The following is a 13,650-nucleotide window of genomic DNA, read 5'->3' as shown; positions in this document are numbered from 1 at the left end:
TAGTAATAGAGACCAAGCATCTGGGGTTCCTGCATATCCTGCTTAGTCCATTTGCCAAATTCACATATCTTTTCATTCCAAATTTAACCACAATGCCCTAAGAACAAATACTTTATGGACTATGCATGAAGACAAATAGTAACAAAAATAAAAATCTACCCTAGCATGCATATAAAAGGATATAAGACACTTTTCATTATGTGATGGGTTGCCTCCTATCTAGCGCTTAGTTTATCTTCGCAGCTTAAAGATTTCACTCCTTCCCTTTATGTCTCTACTTAGAATATTTGAATCTCAATCCCAACTTTTGCTCCATATGCAATGAGCAATAGACGGATAGAAAATTTAAATTTTCCAAAATAAAACTTGGAAGAGGTGGTAAAATGGCATGCAAGCTTTGATCTCACATTTTTAAGACATGAACTTTTTACCCAACTTCACATCGATCTTCTGGATTTTCTCCATGGGTAAAAGTAAGCACATCAATAATAGATTCATTATACTTCGAAAGTTAAGCATCTTGGCCTTTGATGAATGGGGCTCCATGTGCACCTTCAAAATGACAAACTTTAAAATACAAGAGTCGAACTCCACCTCCCCACAATCCTCTATTTTGTCAAAAGGATAGATCTCCATCATATCCTCTATTCCTAATGTTGAAAGTTGTATTGAATGAGGTCCTACACTTAATTTTAGGTTAGCTTCCTCCAAAGCATTGTCACCCCAAAATGAGCTAGAGCCATCATAAGAGGTTTGCTTTGCCTCTTCTTTTGACTCTATTATCATTTACTTTATTATGGCTTCTTTTCCCTCATATGAGCCGGATAATTATGATGTCATTGAGGAATCTTAGCTGCCAAAATCATCATCATAGCTTGGTTTCTCTTCATAATAACACTCCTCTTGAGTGTGGGAAAGGTAGTGATAGTTTCAAGCTTCTCCTCTTTTCCCAATAGATCTTTCTTAAAACTTTTTCATTCTTTGTACATGTATTCCATATTTACCCACATTGTATCTACCCGATCCAATATGGATAGTAACCTTGGGTTACAGCTACTGGACTCGGTGCATTGTTCTTTCAGATTTGCATCATATGACCTAATAAAATCATAAGAAGAACTAACAATTTGTTTAGTATAATAGGAGAGAGGGTGTTTGGAAACTCATCCCAATGTCCTTGAAGATGGCCACACATAGGGAAATGATACTCCCAATTGGATTGCTATGGTGAAATCTCTCATGAAATGTGGTTCGTAACAATACGAACATGGGGGGTCACTATATGACTTCCAATCATTCAACTTATATTTGTTAGTAGATACCATAGAGAAAAGAAAAAATAAAACAAAATCTACCTACAAAGAAAAATCTCAAACATATATGTACAAGCTTGAATTTAACAAAGTAAGCTAAAATTCAAAACTAACTTAACATGCCAAATTGTTTCCCACTAATGGTGCCATTATTGATAATGCTCAACTTACACTTTAATTAAGCACAAGACGGTCGTCATCAATATATTTACCAATTTTTGGAGTCGGGGTCGAATCCACGACGAACAATGTGAGTGACGATCAAATTAATTAAAAATAATAGATACAAATTAAATTCAAGCTAATGTTAAAAATAGATAAAATAGGGGAGGTAAGTTCCAATACTAATGTTTCATTTTGGGATTTTCTAGTGTAAATTTAGGGTATGAATAATTAGAGTTTTAACAGTTATGCACGAGTCATGGGATAATGAGTTACTAAGGGAGTTACATATGGGAGCTAATTATCAACACCACTTAAATAATACAAGTATGAGTAGGATTGGTTATTGATTTTGAAGTTAGCATTTTAACAAAACACCAAACTTTCATCCGTCAGATCACTATTGCACCTGAGTACCAGGAGAAGATGACTTTTAATGTCCTTGTTGGACTTTTACATTCATTTGCATGCCATTTGTGCTATGCAATGCCCCAACCATGTTTCAAAGATGTATGATGTCAATTTTCTCTAATATGGTAGAGACACCATCAAAGTGTTCATTTATTATTTTTAAGTTATTGCTGATTCTTTTGAAGACTGCCTAAATCACTTGGCAAATGCTCTCAAGATGTGTGAAAAATGCAACTTTGTACTTGATGTTGCTAACCTATCTAATATTTGATCTATAAAAGGAATCGGTATATGGTCCTTCTAAGTACATGTATTTAATTTTCTATAATCTATGCAAACTCTACATCCAGTGACTGGCCTCATAGGCAATAACTCATTCTTCTTATTAGGAACTTCAGTAATTTAATCTTTCTTCAGATGCATTGTACTGGACTAACCCACTTGCTATCAGCAATGGGATATACTATACCAGCATCCAACCACTTGATTATTTACTTATTTATCACCTCCTAAATTGGAGGATTTAGTCAACACTAATGTTCAATAGAGGGAACCTAATTTGGTTCAAGTTTTATGTTTTGGGAAACCCGGCGAAATACATATAATATTTGCAATGGACCATCCAATTACCCTCTTGAATCTCTACAATACGAAAAAATAATTCTTCTATTTCTGACTATCTCAGATTAGCTGCAATAATAACTAGAAAAGTGTTGTTGGCCCCCTAAAATATATATCGCAAGTGAGATGGGAGGCCTTCAACTATAACACGGTGGCTTTTCAATGGAAGGACGAGCAGGAGGAGTCATTCTATTCTTCAAATCTACATAAAACTTTTTTGGTGCATAGTTATGATAACCATTTCCATATAATGTGAGCACTATCTCATCGTACTCCTCAATACCATCACTAGCAAAATTCATGAACTCTACTATAAAAGCCTCAATAACTAACCTTTCTTTAATAGGAACAACCGCATGAGAGCCATCATCCCAAAGAGTAGATGCAACAATATCAGGAAATGAATTTGTCTCCTCATCATGCACATCAATCATATATATCATATTAAGCTACTTCATAGATTTGTAAATATTGAATGTCACTTGTTCGTCATTCAATCTCAGCATCAAATGTCATTTCTTAAAATCAATTAACGTCCTACTTTTAGTCAAAAATGGTTTTCCAAAAATAGTTGGGACTTGAAAGTTCACTTCACAATCTAATATAGCATAATTAGAATGGAATATAAGAGAACACACTTTAACCAAAATGTCATAAACAATACCGACTGGCTTTTTTACTATTTTGTCAGCCATCACTAGTCTCATGGTAGTTGTTTTGGGAAATCCCAACCCAAAATGCTTGAATATAATAAAGGGAATAAGGTTGATGCTATCCCTAAGCCCACATAATACTCGGGTATAGTTGAAAGACCTAATAGTACAAGGTATTATGAACGCGCTAGGATCTTCTTTTTTTCTACCAATGTTCTAGTAACTAATGTACTGGAATAATGAATATTGTTGACTAGATCATAACGGACTGACCTCTTATTAGATATCAAATCCTTCATTATATTGTATATTTCTTGTCATTTGATCCAATGCCTCTACCAAAGGTGTGGTGACAGTTAACTTTTTTAACATAGATAAAAATTTATTATACTTACCTTCATCTTGTTCTTTGTTAGCCTCTGAGGAAAGGGATGAGTAGGTTTTGGAATAGACTTTAATACAGGCTCTGAAACCTTTTTTTCTCCCACCTCATTCATGCTACTATTTTCAACATCAATAGGCTCATCATCATTTTGTTCTCTTCAACAGTGAGTACAGGTGGATCTATGGTGACTTTACTACTCTAAGTGGTAATACCATGACAGAGGCTATTGTTTCTAAGATTCACCATTGTATTACTCGGAAGAGTGTCAGGCTATCTTTGATTTACTGTGGTTGACATCTTACCAAATCATTGCTCCAACTACTTGATTATTGTAGTATGTGATTTACGTTTTTGGTTCGAACCAGACAAATTTGCTTTGATATTTTTCAGGCAGTTCTCTTGACTATCTTTCCCTTTGACTAATATAGACAAAAGGGCTTCCATTATGGACTATGCATTTTGAATACCTAGTGGAAGGTACTTATCACTCTTCTCCTTATAGTTATTTTTATGCTGGCAATCACCATCTCTTTCTCTACTTCTATCTCTGTATCTATCATTATAATAGTTTTGACCATGCCCTTGCCCTTATGCTTGGAAATTAGCCAATATATGATCATGATATTTTCCTTCTTCTTCAGATTAAATCTTAATGTTTTGAAGTAGACCCTTATGCCATAACTATATTTACCTTTTCAACAGTCATGATTGCAAATTACTTTGTAAGCAACTCAACATCTACACGAAGCTGTCCAATCTCTTATGCTTCAATATCAGTACTTACTTTGTAACTATTTGTTGCTCTAATATTGTAATGCCCTGCATGTTTCTAATCCTGTGAATCATACTTGAGTACATGAATTACAATGAATATCCTAGTGATAGGATAGCTTAGAATCCATTAAGTATGTTCATATGAGTCACTTAAGGTAATATAAGCTAAGAGTTTTTGAATCCATTAAGTTTTAGTGTTTAATTTTGCAATGATCATCTTTGAATGAGTATAACTCGATGTTAATGTGGTATTTTGGCTGATTTATACCCACCAAATTGTAGGAAATTGAATTATCTTTCCAATGATACCAATTTTGCCTTAATCCAATACCCGAGCAAAAAGTTATACCCATTTTCATGAGAGACAGTAAGCATAGGCGATTAGTTAGGTGCCGCCTAACCAAAGCATAGGCGATTGGTTAGGTGCCACCCAACCCAAGCATAGGCGATCACTTGGGCACTGCCTAAGTAAATTTCAGGTGTCCAAAACACTCCGTCTTGAGTTATTTTATAGTAATTAAGCCTTTAAATACTCTTTACATGTCCCTAAACTTAACCCTACGAAATATATATCTTCTAAACATATTACAAGCCTATTTTCATCTCAAATCTTATCATCCAAGAGCGCTAAAGGAGAAAAGCAACTAGGGTTGCATAATTAAGCTTGAAGATTCGATTTCAAGGAAATTCCTCTGTCAATCATCAAGAATCTTCCTTCTAAGGTATGCGAAGTGTTCATCTATGGATTCAATTCGTTCATAGAGTTCAAGATTCAATCTTTAAAATACAAAAGCTTGATTGATTGTGGTGATATAATCATACCCATGTTGATGCTTGTTTGTTTTTCTATATAATAATATGCGTGAGTTGATTTATAGATCCCTTTCATCCATAAAACACAAAAACCCTCTTTTTCATTATAAAGCATGATTTCTATATTGTTGGGTGTTGATGATCATGTTGGTTATATTGGGTGATTCCCAAGATGGAATCTTTATATGTTTCTTTGAATTTCATGATATCATATGTGTTGGAAACATGTAAATTTGGTTGTTCATGATGTATAATTTGATGATTTCACCTATGCTTAAGATGTGCATGTAAGGTGTTTGATAAAATACCTAAGAAAGTAGAAATCATACAATATAGCTAAATCAGGACTAAGTGAAGGATTCATGATATACCCTTACGTTCCAATGACTTCTATGTTGTTAATGTGCCTTGTAAATGTTGTTGGAATACTCATGAACTATTCTTATGAGATTATCCTATGTTTACTTGCAAATCCTACTTATGAACAAGATGTATGATAACCATGCAATCCCCATGAACTTCCATGCTATTAGTATGTGTTACCAATATGATTATACAGCGAAGATGATATTAACATTGTGAAAGTACTTCCATGTGATATTAAATCCTTTCCATGCAATACATTATTGATAACCATGCTTAGTATGAGATCCCTACTTATGAAATTATATATTATGGACTCTACTCTTATGATCAAGTCAGTCATGTGTTTTAGTTTCCTTCTATCCAGTCCTGGGGGTACTTGTACCCAAAAACTATAGCTGTGTGCCTATATCCATGTCATGTTTCATGATATCCAAACTTAAGCTATGATTCCATAGACTTCAGTTAGTCATGTGACTCAGGAAAACCTCATGATCTTAGTCAGTTGTCAGATATTAGTAATATTCCATCAGTCAACGGAATTCAGTAAGATCAAGTTATGTACAGTCAATTATTCTTGTCCAGTCCCTCCAGATGGGAGTAGAGGTTAGCATCGAGTGAACCCAAGGATGGGAACTCACCCGCCAGTTCAGGGTTTAATTCTTAGTAGAAATCCTTGTGTTCCAGAACTACGTAGCCAGCATAGGTTGAGACATCTTAAACCGTCAGATTACGGTTGATGAGGTGGTTTAACCCATCAATTTAAGGTTCCCACCGTTCTCATTGACTACCCGCCGATAATGGTCACTCACACTTGTCCTTACCAATGGTGCGGTATTGACTCCCCTCCAGTCGGGGCAGAGATTGGACCCCAGCTTAGCCATAACGGCATACATGGGGCATGTCGGTTAAACACTACTTCCCATAGTTTTAGTTATAGATTTCAGGACTGTCAGCTATAGCTATGCAGTCTCAGTAAAGAACTTAGATAGCTCTTCAGATTTTAGTATACACAGGACTGTTAGATACAGTCGTCCATGTTATCAGTTTTAGTATCCGTCTCAGTAAAAGAACTCCGATAGTTCTTCAGATTTCAGTATATACAGGACTATTAGATACAGTCATCCATGTTATCAATTTCAGTATCACTCATGACAGTTATCAGTAAACCATGTATTAGCTTACAAGTCATGCTATCACGTATTCACGGTCCTAGTTTCTATATATGTGTGTTTGCACTCACACATTCATATCAGTCAGTCAGTGTTGTTTATGCATGAAAACCTTTATGTTCATCCTACCTTCCTCGTATACTCAGTACTCCAGTTGTACTGATGTATTTGTGCTATGGTGCTTTCTTTTCATGTTACACCATAGGTTTCAAGACATGAGCGCCCATCAGTAGCGGTAGCATTCCAGTCGCAGAGGCACAGTGAGTCCTCATTGATTCGAGGACAATGTGATTTGATTCACTTATTTATTTCTTTAGTTCAGTCTTACAGAGATAGTTGGAGATATGTTCCTTCAACTCCTTATTCAGACAGTTTAGAGGCTTTCAGATCTACTTTCAGATTTATGTTTAGATTGAGTTGTTTTGGGTATTTTCACCAATATGATTGTTTTTAGTTGAACCTTATGGCCTTATAGTTCCATGTATTCCGCACTATTATATCATAATTTACAGTATATAGGTACAGATATCAGTCATGGGTTAGCTTGTAGTCCCTCAGGTTCATGAGCATCATGTAGCATTCTAGTTCAGCTAATCAGGGTGTTACAAACTTGGTATCAGAGCCTAAGGTTCAATAGAGTTGTAGGAATTCTGAAAGCTGCATCTAGTAGAGTCTTGTACATGGGTGTATTGCGCGCCACATTTATGTGCAGGAGGCTATAAGATGATTTAGGAACATTCCCATTCCTTCATTATTCATGTCATGCTAGTGAGCATAATCACAAGTTAAACTCTCAGTCTAACCCATTCTTCTCTTATTCCAGACCATGGCCCCAAAGAGAAGAAACCAGCCAGCTCCTCAGCCCGAAGATCCTTTAGGCGAACATGTTTCCCATGCTGAGTTTAGAGCTGCATTTACCACACTTGCTCTATCCATGGATGCATAGAATAAATGGCTACCAGTTATTTCGGCCAATCCAGTGGCCACTCCCAAAGCAGCTAGGGTTCGGGACTTCACCCGGATAAACCCTCCATTTTTCCATGGGTCTAAGTCTGATAAGGACCCTCAGGAGTTCATTGACCAAGTCTAGAAGGTCATTGACATCATGGGTGTTACTTCTATTGAGAGCGCTGAGTTAGTCGTCTACCAGTTACAGAATGTTGCTCATGATTGGTACAAACAGTAAAAGTCTGAGAGGTTAGATGTTACAGGCCCTATCGAGTGGGAGGAATTTGTTACGGCCTTCTTAAGAAGATTCTTTCGCCAAGAGCTGAGGAAAGCCAAAGTTCTTGATTTCATTAACCTCAGGCAGAGGAATATGACGGTTAGGGATTATTCTCTAAGATTTACTCATCTAGCCAGGTATGCTCCTCATGTGGTTGCAGATAATAGAGCTAAGATGAGCAAGTTTGTGTCAGGGGTCAATGATAGCATGGTAAATGAGTGTAGTTCTACGATGCTGATTGGTGATATGACCTTACTAAGACTCATGACCCATGCCCAGCAAGTAGAAGAGCAGAAATCTAAGACTAGGGAGAGGCAGAACAAGAGAGCAAGGTCAGGTAATTTCAACTTTGCTTACCCCAACTCAGATGGAGGAAATCGTTACAGTTTTGCTCCAAGTCAGCCATTCAATCTTCTTTCTCTGCCAGTGCTCCAGTGCCAAAGTTTAGAGACAACAATAGAGACAAAGCGCCAGGCATTAAATCTCAGGGCAGTGTTAGCAGTACTCAAATGAATCCCCTTTGACTGACTTGTGGTAAGAACCACAAGGTCATTTGCAGAGCCAGTAGTGATGTCTGTTTTGGTTGTGGTAAGCTAGACCACAGAATTAGGGAGTGTCTGTAGTCTAGTCTTCAGGGTCAGCGAAATTATTCTACAGCTCAGTCCAGTCACCCAAAGCAGTAGGGTGCCATTTCCAGTGCTACCAGTGGGCAACACCCAAATAGACTCTATGCTCTTCAGTCCCAGTAGGATCAGGAAAATTCTCCTGATGTCGTTACTGGTACGTTACAAATTTTCCATGTTCATGTTTATGATTTGCTAGACCCAGGTGCATCTTTGTCTTTTGTTACTCCATACATAGCAAGCGATTTTGGAATTAGTCCCAAAGTCCTAGCAGAGCCCTTCTCAGTCTCTACCCCATTGGGTAAAACTATTATAGCTAGGCGGGTATACAGGAACTGCCCGATTATGATATCTCTGAAATCCACGTCAGCATATTTAGTGGAGTTAGAGATGATTGATTTTGATGTCATTCTCGGCATGGATTGGCTTCATTCCTGCTATGCCACAGTCGACTGTAGAAATAGGATAGTTTAATTTCAGTTCCTGAATGAACCCGTCCTAGAGTGGAAGGGTAGCATTTTAGCGTTCAGGGGTCAACTTGTTTCCTACCTTCAGGCAAGGAAAATAATTTCTAAGGGATGTGTATTGATTATCGTCAACTCAACAAGGTCACGATCAAGAATGATATCCTCTTCCCAGTATTGATGATCTATTCAACCAGCTTCAGGGTACCAGTTACTTGTCCAAGATAGACCTCAGATCAGGCTATCATCAGCTCAGAGTTAGAGAATGTGATATTCCGAAGACAACTTTCTATACTTAGTATGGTCAGTTTGAATTTTTAGTCATGTCATTTGGTCTTACCAATGCCCCAGCAGCTTTTATGGATTTGATGAACTGTGTGTTCAAGAAGTACTTGGACATGTTTGTCATAGTCTTTATAAAGGATATTCTGGTCTATTCTCGCACAGAGCATGATTATGAAGACTATCTTAGAATTGTTCTTCAGACTCTCAGGGATCACCAGTTATTCGCTAAGTTCAGCAAGTGCGAATTTTGGATAAGATCAGTAGCATTCCTTGGCCATATTATAAGGTGTTTGATAAAATGCCTAAGAAACTAGAAATCATGCAATATAGCTAAATTGTGACTAAGTGAAGGATTCATGATATGCCCTTACGTTCCAATAACTTCTATGCTGTTAATGTGCCTTGTAAATGTTGTTGGAATACTTATGAACTATTCTTATGAGATTATGCTATGTTTACTTGCAAATCCTACTTATGAACAAGATGTATGATAACGATGCAAGCCCCATGAATTTCCATGCTATTAGTATGTGTTGCCAATATGATTATGCAACGAACATGATATTAAGATTGTGCAAGTACTTCCATGTGATATGAAATCCTTTCCATGCAATACATTGTTGATAACCATGCTTAGTATGAGATCCCTACTTATGATATTATATATTATGGACTCTACTCTTATGATCAAGTCTGTAATGTGTGTCAGTTTACTTCCATCGAGTCCTGGGGGTACTTGTACCAGAAAACTATAGTTGTGTCCCCAGATCCATGTCATGTTTCATGATATCTGAACTCAAGCTATGATTCCATAGACTTCAGTCAGTCATGTGACTCAGGAAAATCTCATGATATTAGTTAGTTGTCAGATATCAGTAACATTCCGCCAGTCAATGGAATTCAGTAAGATCAAGTCATGCACAGTCAGTTATTTATCTCCAGTCCCTGCAGATGAGAGTAGAGGTTAGCACCAAGTGAACCCAAGGATGGGAACTCACCCACCAGTTCAGGGTGTGATTCTTAGTAGCAATCCTTGTGTTCCAGAAATGCGTAGCCAACGTAGGTTGAGACATCTTAACACGTTAGATTAGGATTGATGAGGTGGCTTAACCCGTCAGTTTAGGGTTCCCACCGTTCTTATTGAGTACCCGCCAGATAAGGGTCACTCACAACTGTCCTTACCAGTGGTGCGGTATTGACACCCCTCCAGTCGGGGCAGAGATTGAACCCCAGCTTAGCCATAACGGCATAGACGGGGCATGTCAGTTAAACACTACTTCCCACAGTTTTAGTTACAGATTTTAGGACTGTTAGCTATAGCTAACCAGTCTTAGTAAAGAACTCAAATAGCTCTTCAGATTTCAGTATACACAGGACTGTCAGATACGTTCGTCCATGTTATCAGTTTTAGTATCAGTCTCAGTAAAAGAACTCAGATAGTTCTTTAGATTTCAGTATATACAGGACTGTCAGATACAGCCATCCATGTTATTAATTTCAGTATCAGTCAGGACAATTATCAGTAAACCATGTATTAGCTTACAAGTCATGCTATCATGTATTCATGGTCCCAGTTTCTATATATATATGTTTGCACTCCCATGTTCATATCAGTCAGTCAGTGTTGTTCATGCATGAAAACCTTTATGTTCAGTCTACCTTCCTCATATACTCAGTACTCTAGTTGTATTGATGCATTTGCGCTATGGTGCTTTTTTTTCAAGTTACACCATAGGTTCCGAGACACGAGCTCCAGCCCAGCAGTAGCGGAAGCATTCCATTCGTAGAGACACAGTGAGTCCTCGTTGATTTGAGGACAATATGATTTGATTCATTTATTTATTTCTTCAGTTCAGTCTTACGAAGTTAGTTGGAGACATGTTCTTTCAACTCCTTGTTGAGACAGTTTAGAGGCTTTCAGATTTACGTTCAGATTGGGTTGTTTTAGGTATTTTCACCCACATGATTGTATTTAGTTGAACCTTATGGACTTACAGTTCTATGTATTCCTCACTATTATATCATAATTTGTAGTATACAGGTACAGATATCAGTCATGGGTTAGCTTGTGGTCCCTCAGGGTCATAAGCACCGTGTAGCATTCCGGTTCAGCAAATTGGGGTGTTACAAATACCATATGTACCGCCACCATATTCTAAATCTATAGTATGCAATCCTCTGTTAGTCACAGAGATGTCATCTAGCATATCCTGCACAACTTCCCAACAAAGACGCTTAAATGATCCTCTTGAAATAGTATATGCCATAGCTCTTAAACTATCATTCACTGATCTATAGAAGATTTTGGAGAAATTCGACCCTTTGATTTTATGATTTGGTACAATGCTCAGCTTTATCTTTAATTGAAACAATGCCTTATACATATATTTTGTAGGTAACTTTCTGAAATTATAAATTTCATCCTTTAACTATAGCATACATGCAGAAGGGAAAATTCTACATTGAAACTATTTTTTCAACTCGTGCCAAGTACTGATATATCCTATTGTAAGTTTCCCTAACCATAGTGATGCTTCACCTGTCAAATAAAATGGGAAAAACCTCAATGCCAATGCTTTCTGATCAACCTCTAGAATAGTATATAATGTGTAGATCCAAAGAAAATTTAGAAGATGCATGTTTGCATCATCCATAATTGCACCCATAAATACAACCTTTAGATTCACCAATTGGATCATAATAATATTAATATCAAACTTCATATTTTGAGCTAAAGCAATAGGAACAATTGCTTCTGACTCAGTAGGCTCAACATAACCCTGATTTTCATCCTCCTCCTCATACAAGTCTAAGTGTTGATATGTAGGAATAACTAGAGCTCTACCTCTTTGAACTCGATGATCATGTACATGTCTAGGCCTTACTAGTCAACCCTACTGATCTAACTCAGCCTCTGCAGCATGTCTATCCTCTTCAGCTTCTCTTCATTCTTGTGGCAAAAGGTATTATGTCTGTACATTTACAATATTCTATGGATCTAATTGAGCACATGGGTGTGACATATTTGGATCCACAAGGGGGGTCTTGAACCCTATCATAAAATTGTCCTGACTTCCTTCTCGGTGTTTGAATGATTCTCTCTAGTTCTGTATTAAAAGGGAGTAAAGGATTGCCTCTACTCCTTGTACTTGTCATACACTAGTGTATTCCAAATCAAGAACCAAAAAAACCTACAAACTTTACCAATTCAATTCATTGCTCAAACCGTCTTTCTCGGTAATGACATCTAAATTTTATAATACCCAAAACTATACTTCAACTAGAAGTATAATCTCTTGAAAATATATTTACCTAACTAGGTAAGGGTTGATCCCATAGGGAAAATGTGAACAGTTTCTTGACCTAATGTAAGCAACTAGTAGTACAAAAATGTAAATGGGAGGATTTTAGTATCAATCGCAAATAGTAACCAAATCTTCAGTGCTTTAGATTTTTAAACAATAGGAGATGAACATTAGGATTGTGTTCCCTCTGTCTTCCCAACTTTGTAATTTTCTCATGTTCAATCCAATTATTCTATTGTTCTGCATGTAATGTCTACAAGATAGGTATTATCAACCACCTTTTAAGAGTGAAGATAAATCTCACTATTTACCGGTTAAGTCTCATGGTGTTGCCTTATTGCTCTATTATATGAACTTAGTTCACCACTCCTTTTAGAATTAAGTTAATAGATGAGACACGTGGACTAGATAGTAGAGGTAGAAATGTCAAATCACTGTCTTAACTTCTTTTCCCAATGGTAAACTCCTTTTTGGGGATGGGCACAAAAACAAGCTATCTCAAGATACTACAACTACTTAAGATTAATTATTGTGAAGAAGATTAAGATACATGCATAACCCTAGAATAGATGAGTCTCATGCATTCACTATTTAGATAATCTGCCAGGGTTCCCAAAACCCTTGTCAAGGAGATTATCCGCTCATTTTTATGCAAAAATGCATGATTGTTAAAGAAGAACACATATAATTAATTGAACAATAATAAGATGAATAAAATTCAAAGTCTTGAATCGAGTAAAACCCAAAATCTAAAGAATAATTTTAAAAGTATTATAAGATTGTGTCTCCTATGATAAGAATGTGTAACCTAATATAAGACAAACCCTAGAGTATTTATAGTATCTCTAAATAACATAAAAATCCTAATAAATAAGGGATAGGTAAAGTTACAGTAGCAGTCAGTATGACTTGATCTTTAACTATATCGATATCATACGAGTCATACGTTTCCTTCTAGTATCCATTCCAGTATTTGTTCTCTCAAGGATTCAACTTTCTGTACAACCATACGACTGCTGTTTACAAGTTGTACCTTAGTGTACGACTCATGTCCTTCAAATATATCTATTTGGGACTTTAG

The sequence above is a fragment of the Capsicum annuum genome, chromosome 7 (assembly GCF_002878395.1).
Source record: "Capsicum annuum cultivar UCD-10X-F1 chromosome 7, UCD10Xv1.1, whole genome shotgun sequence".
NCBI lineage: Eukaryota > Viridiplantae > Streptophyta > Magnoliopsida > Solanales > Solanaceae > Capsicum > Capsicum annuum.
The sequence above is the reverse complement of the archived record's forward strand: the minus strand, read 5'-3'. Positions refer to the sequence as shown.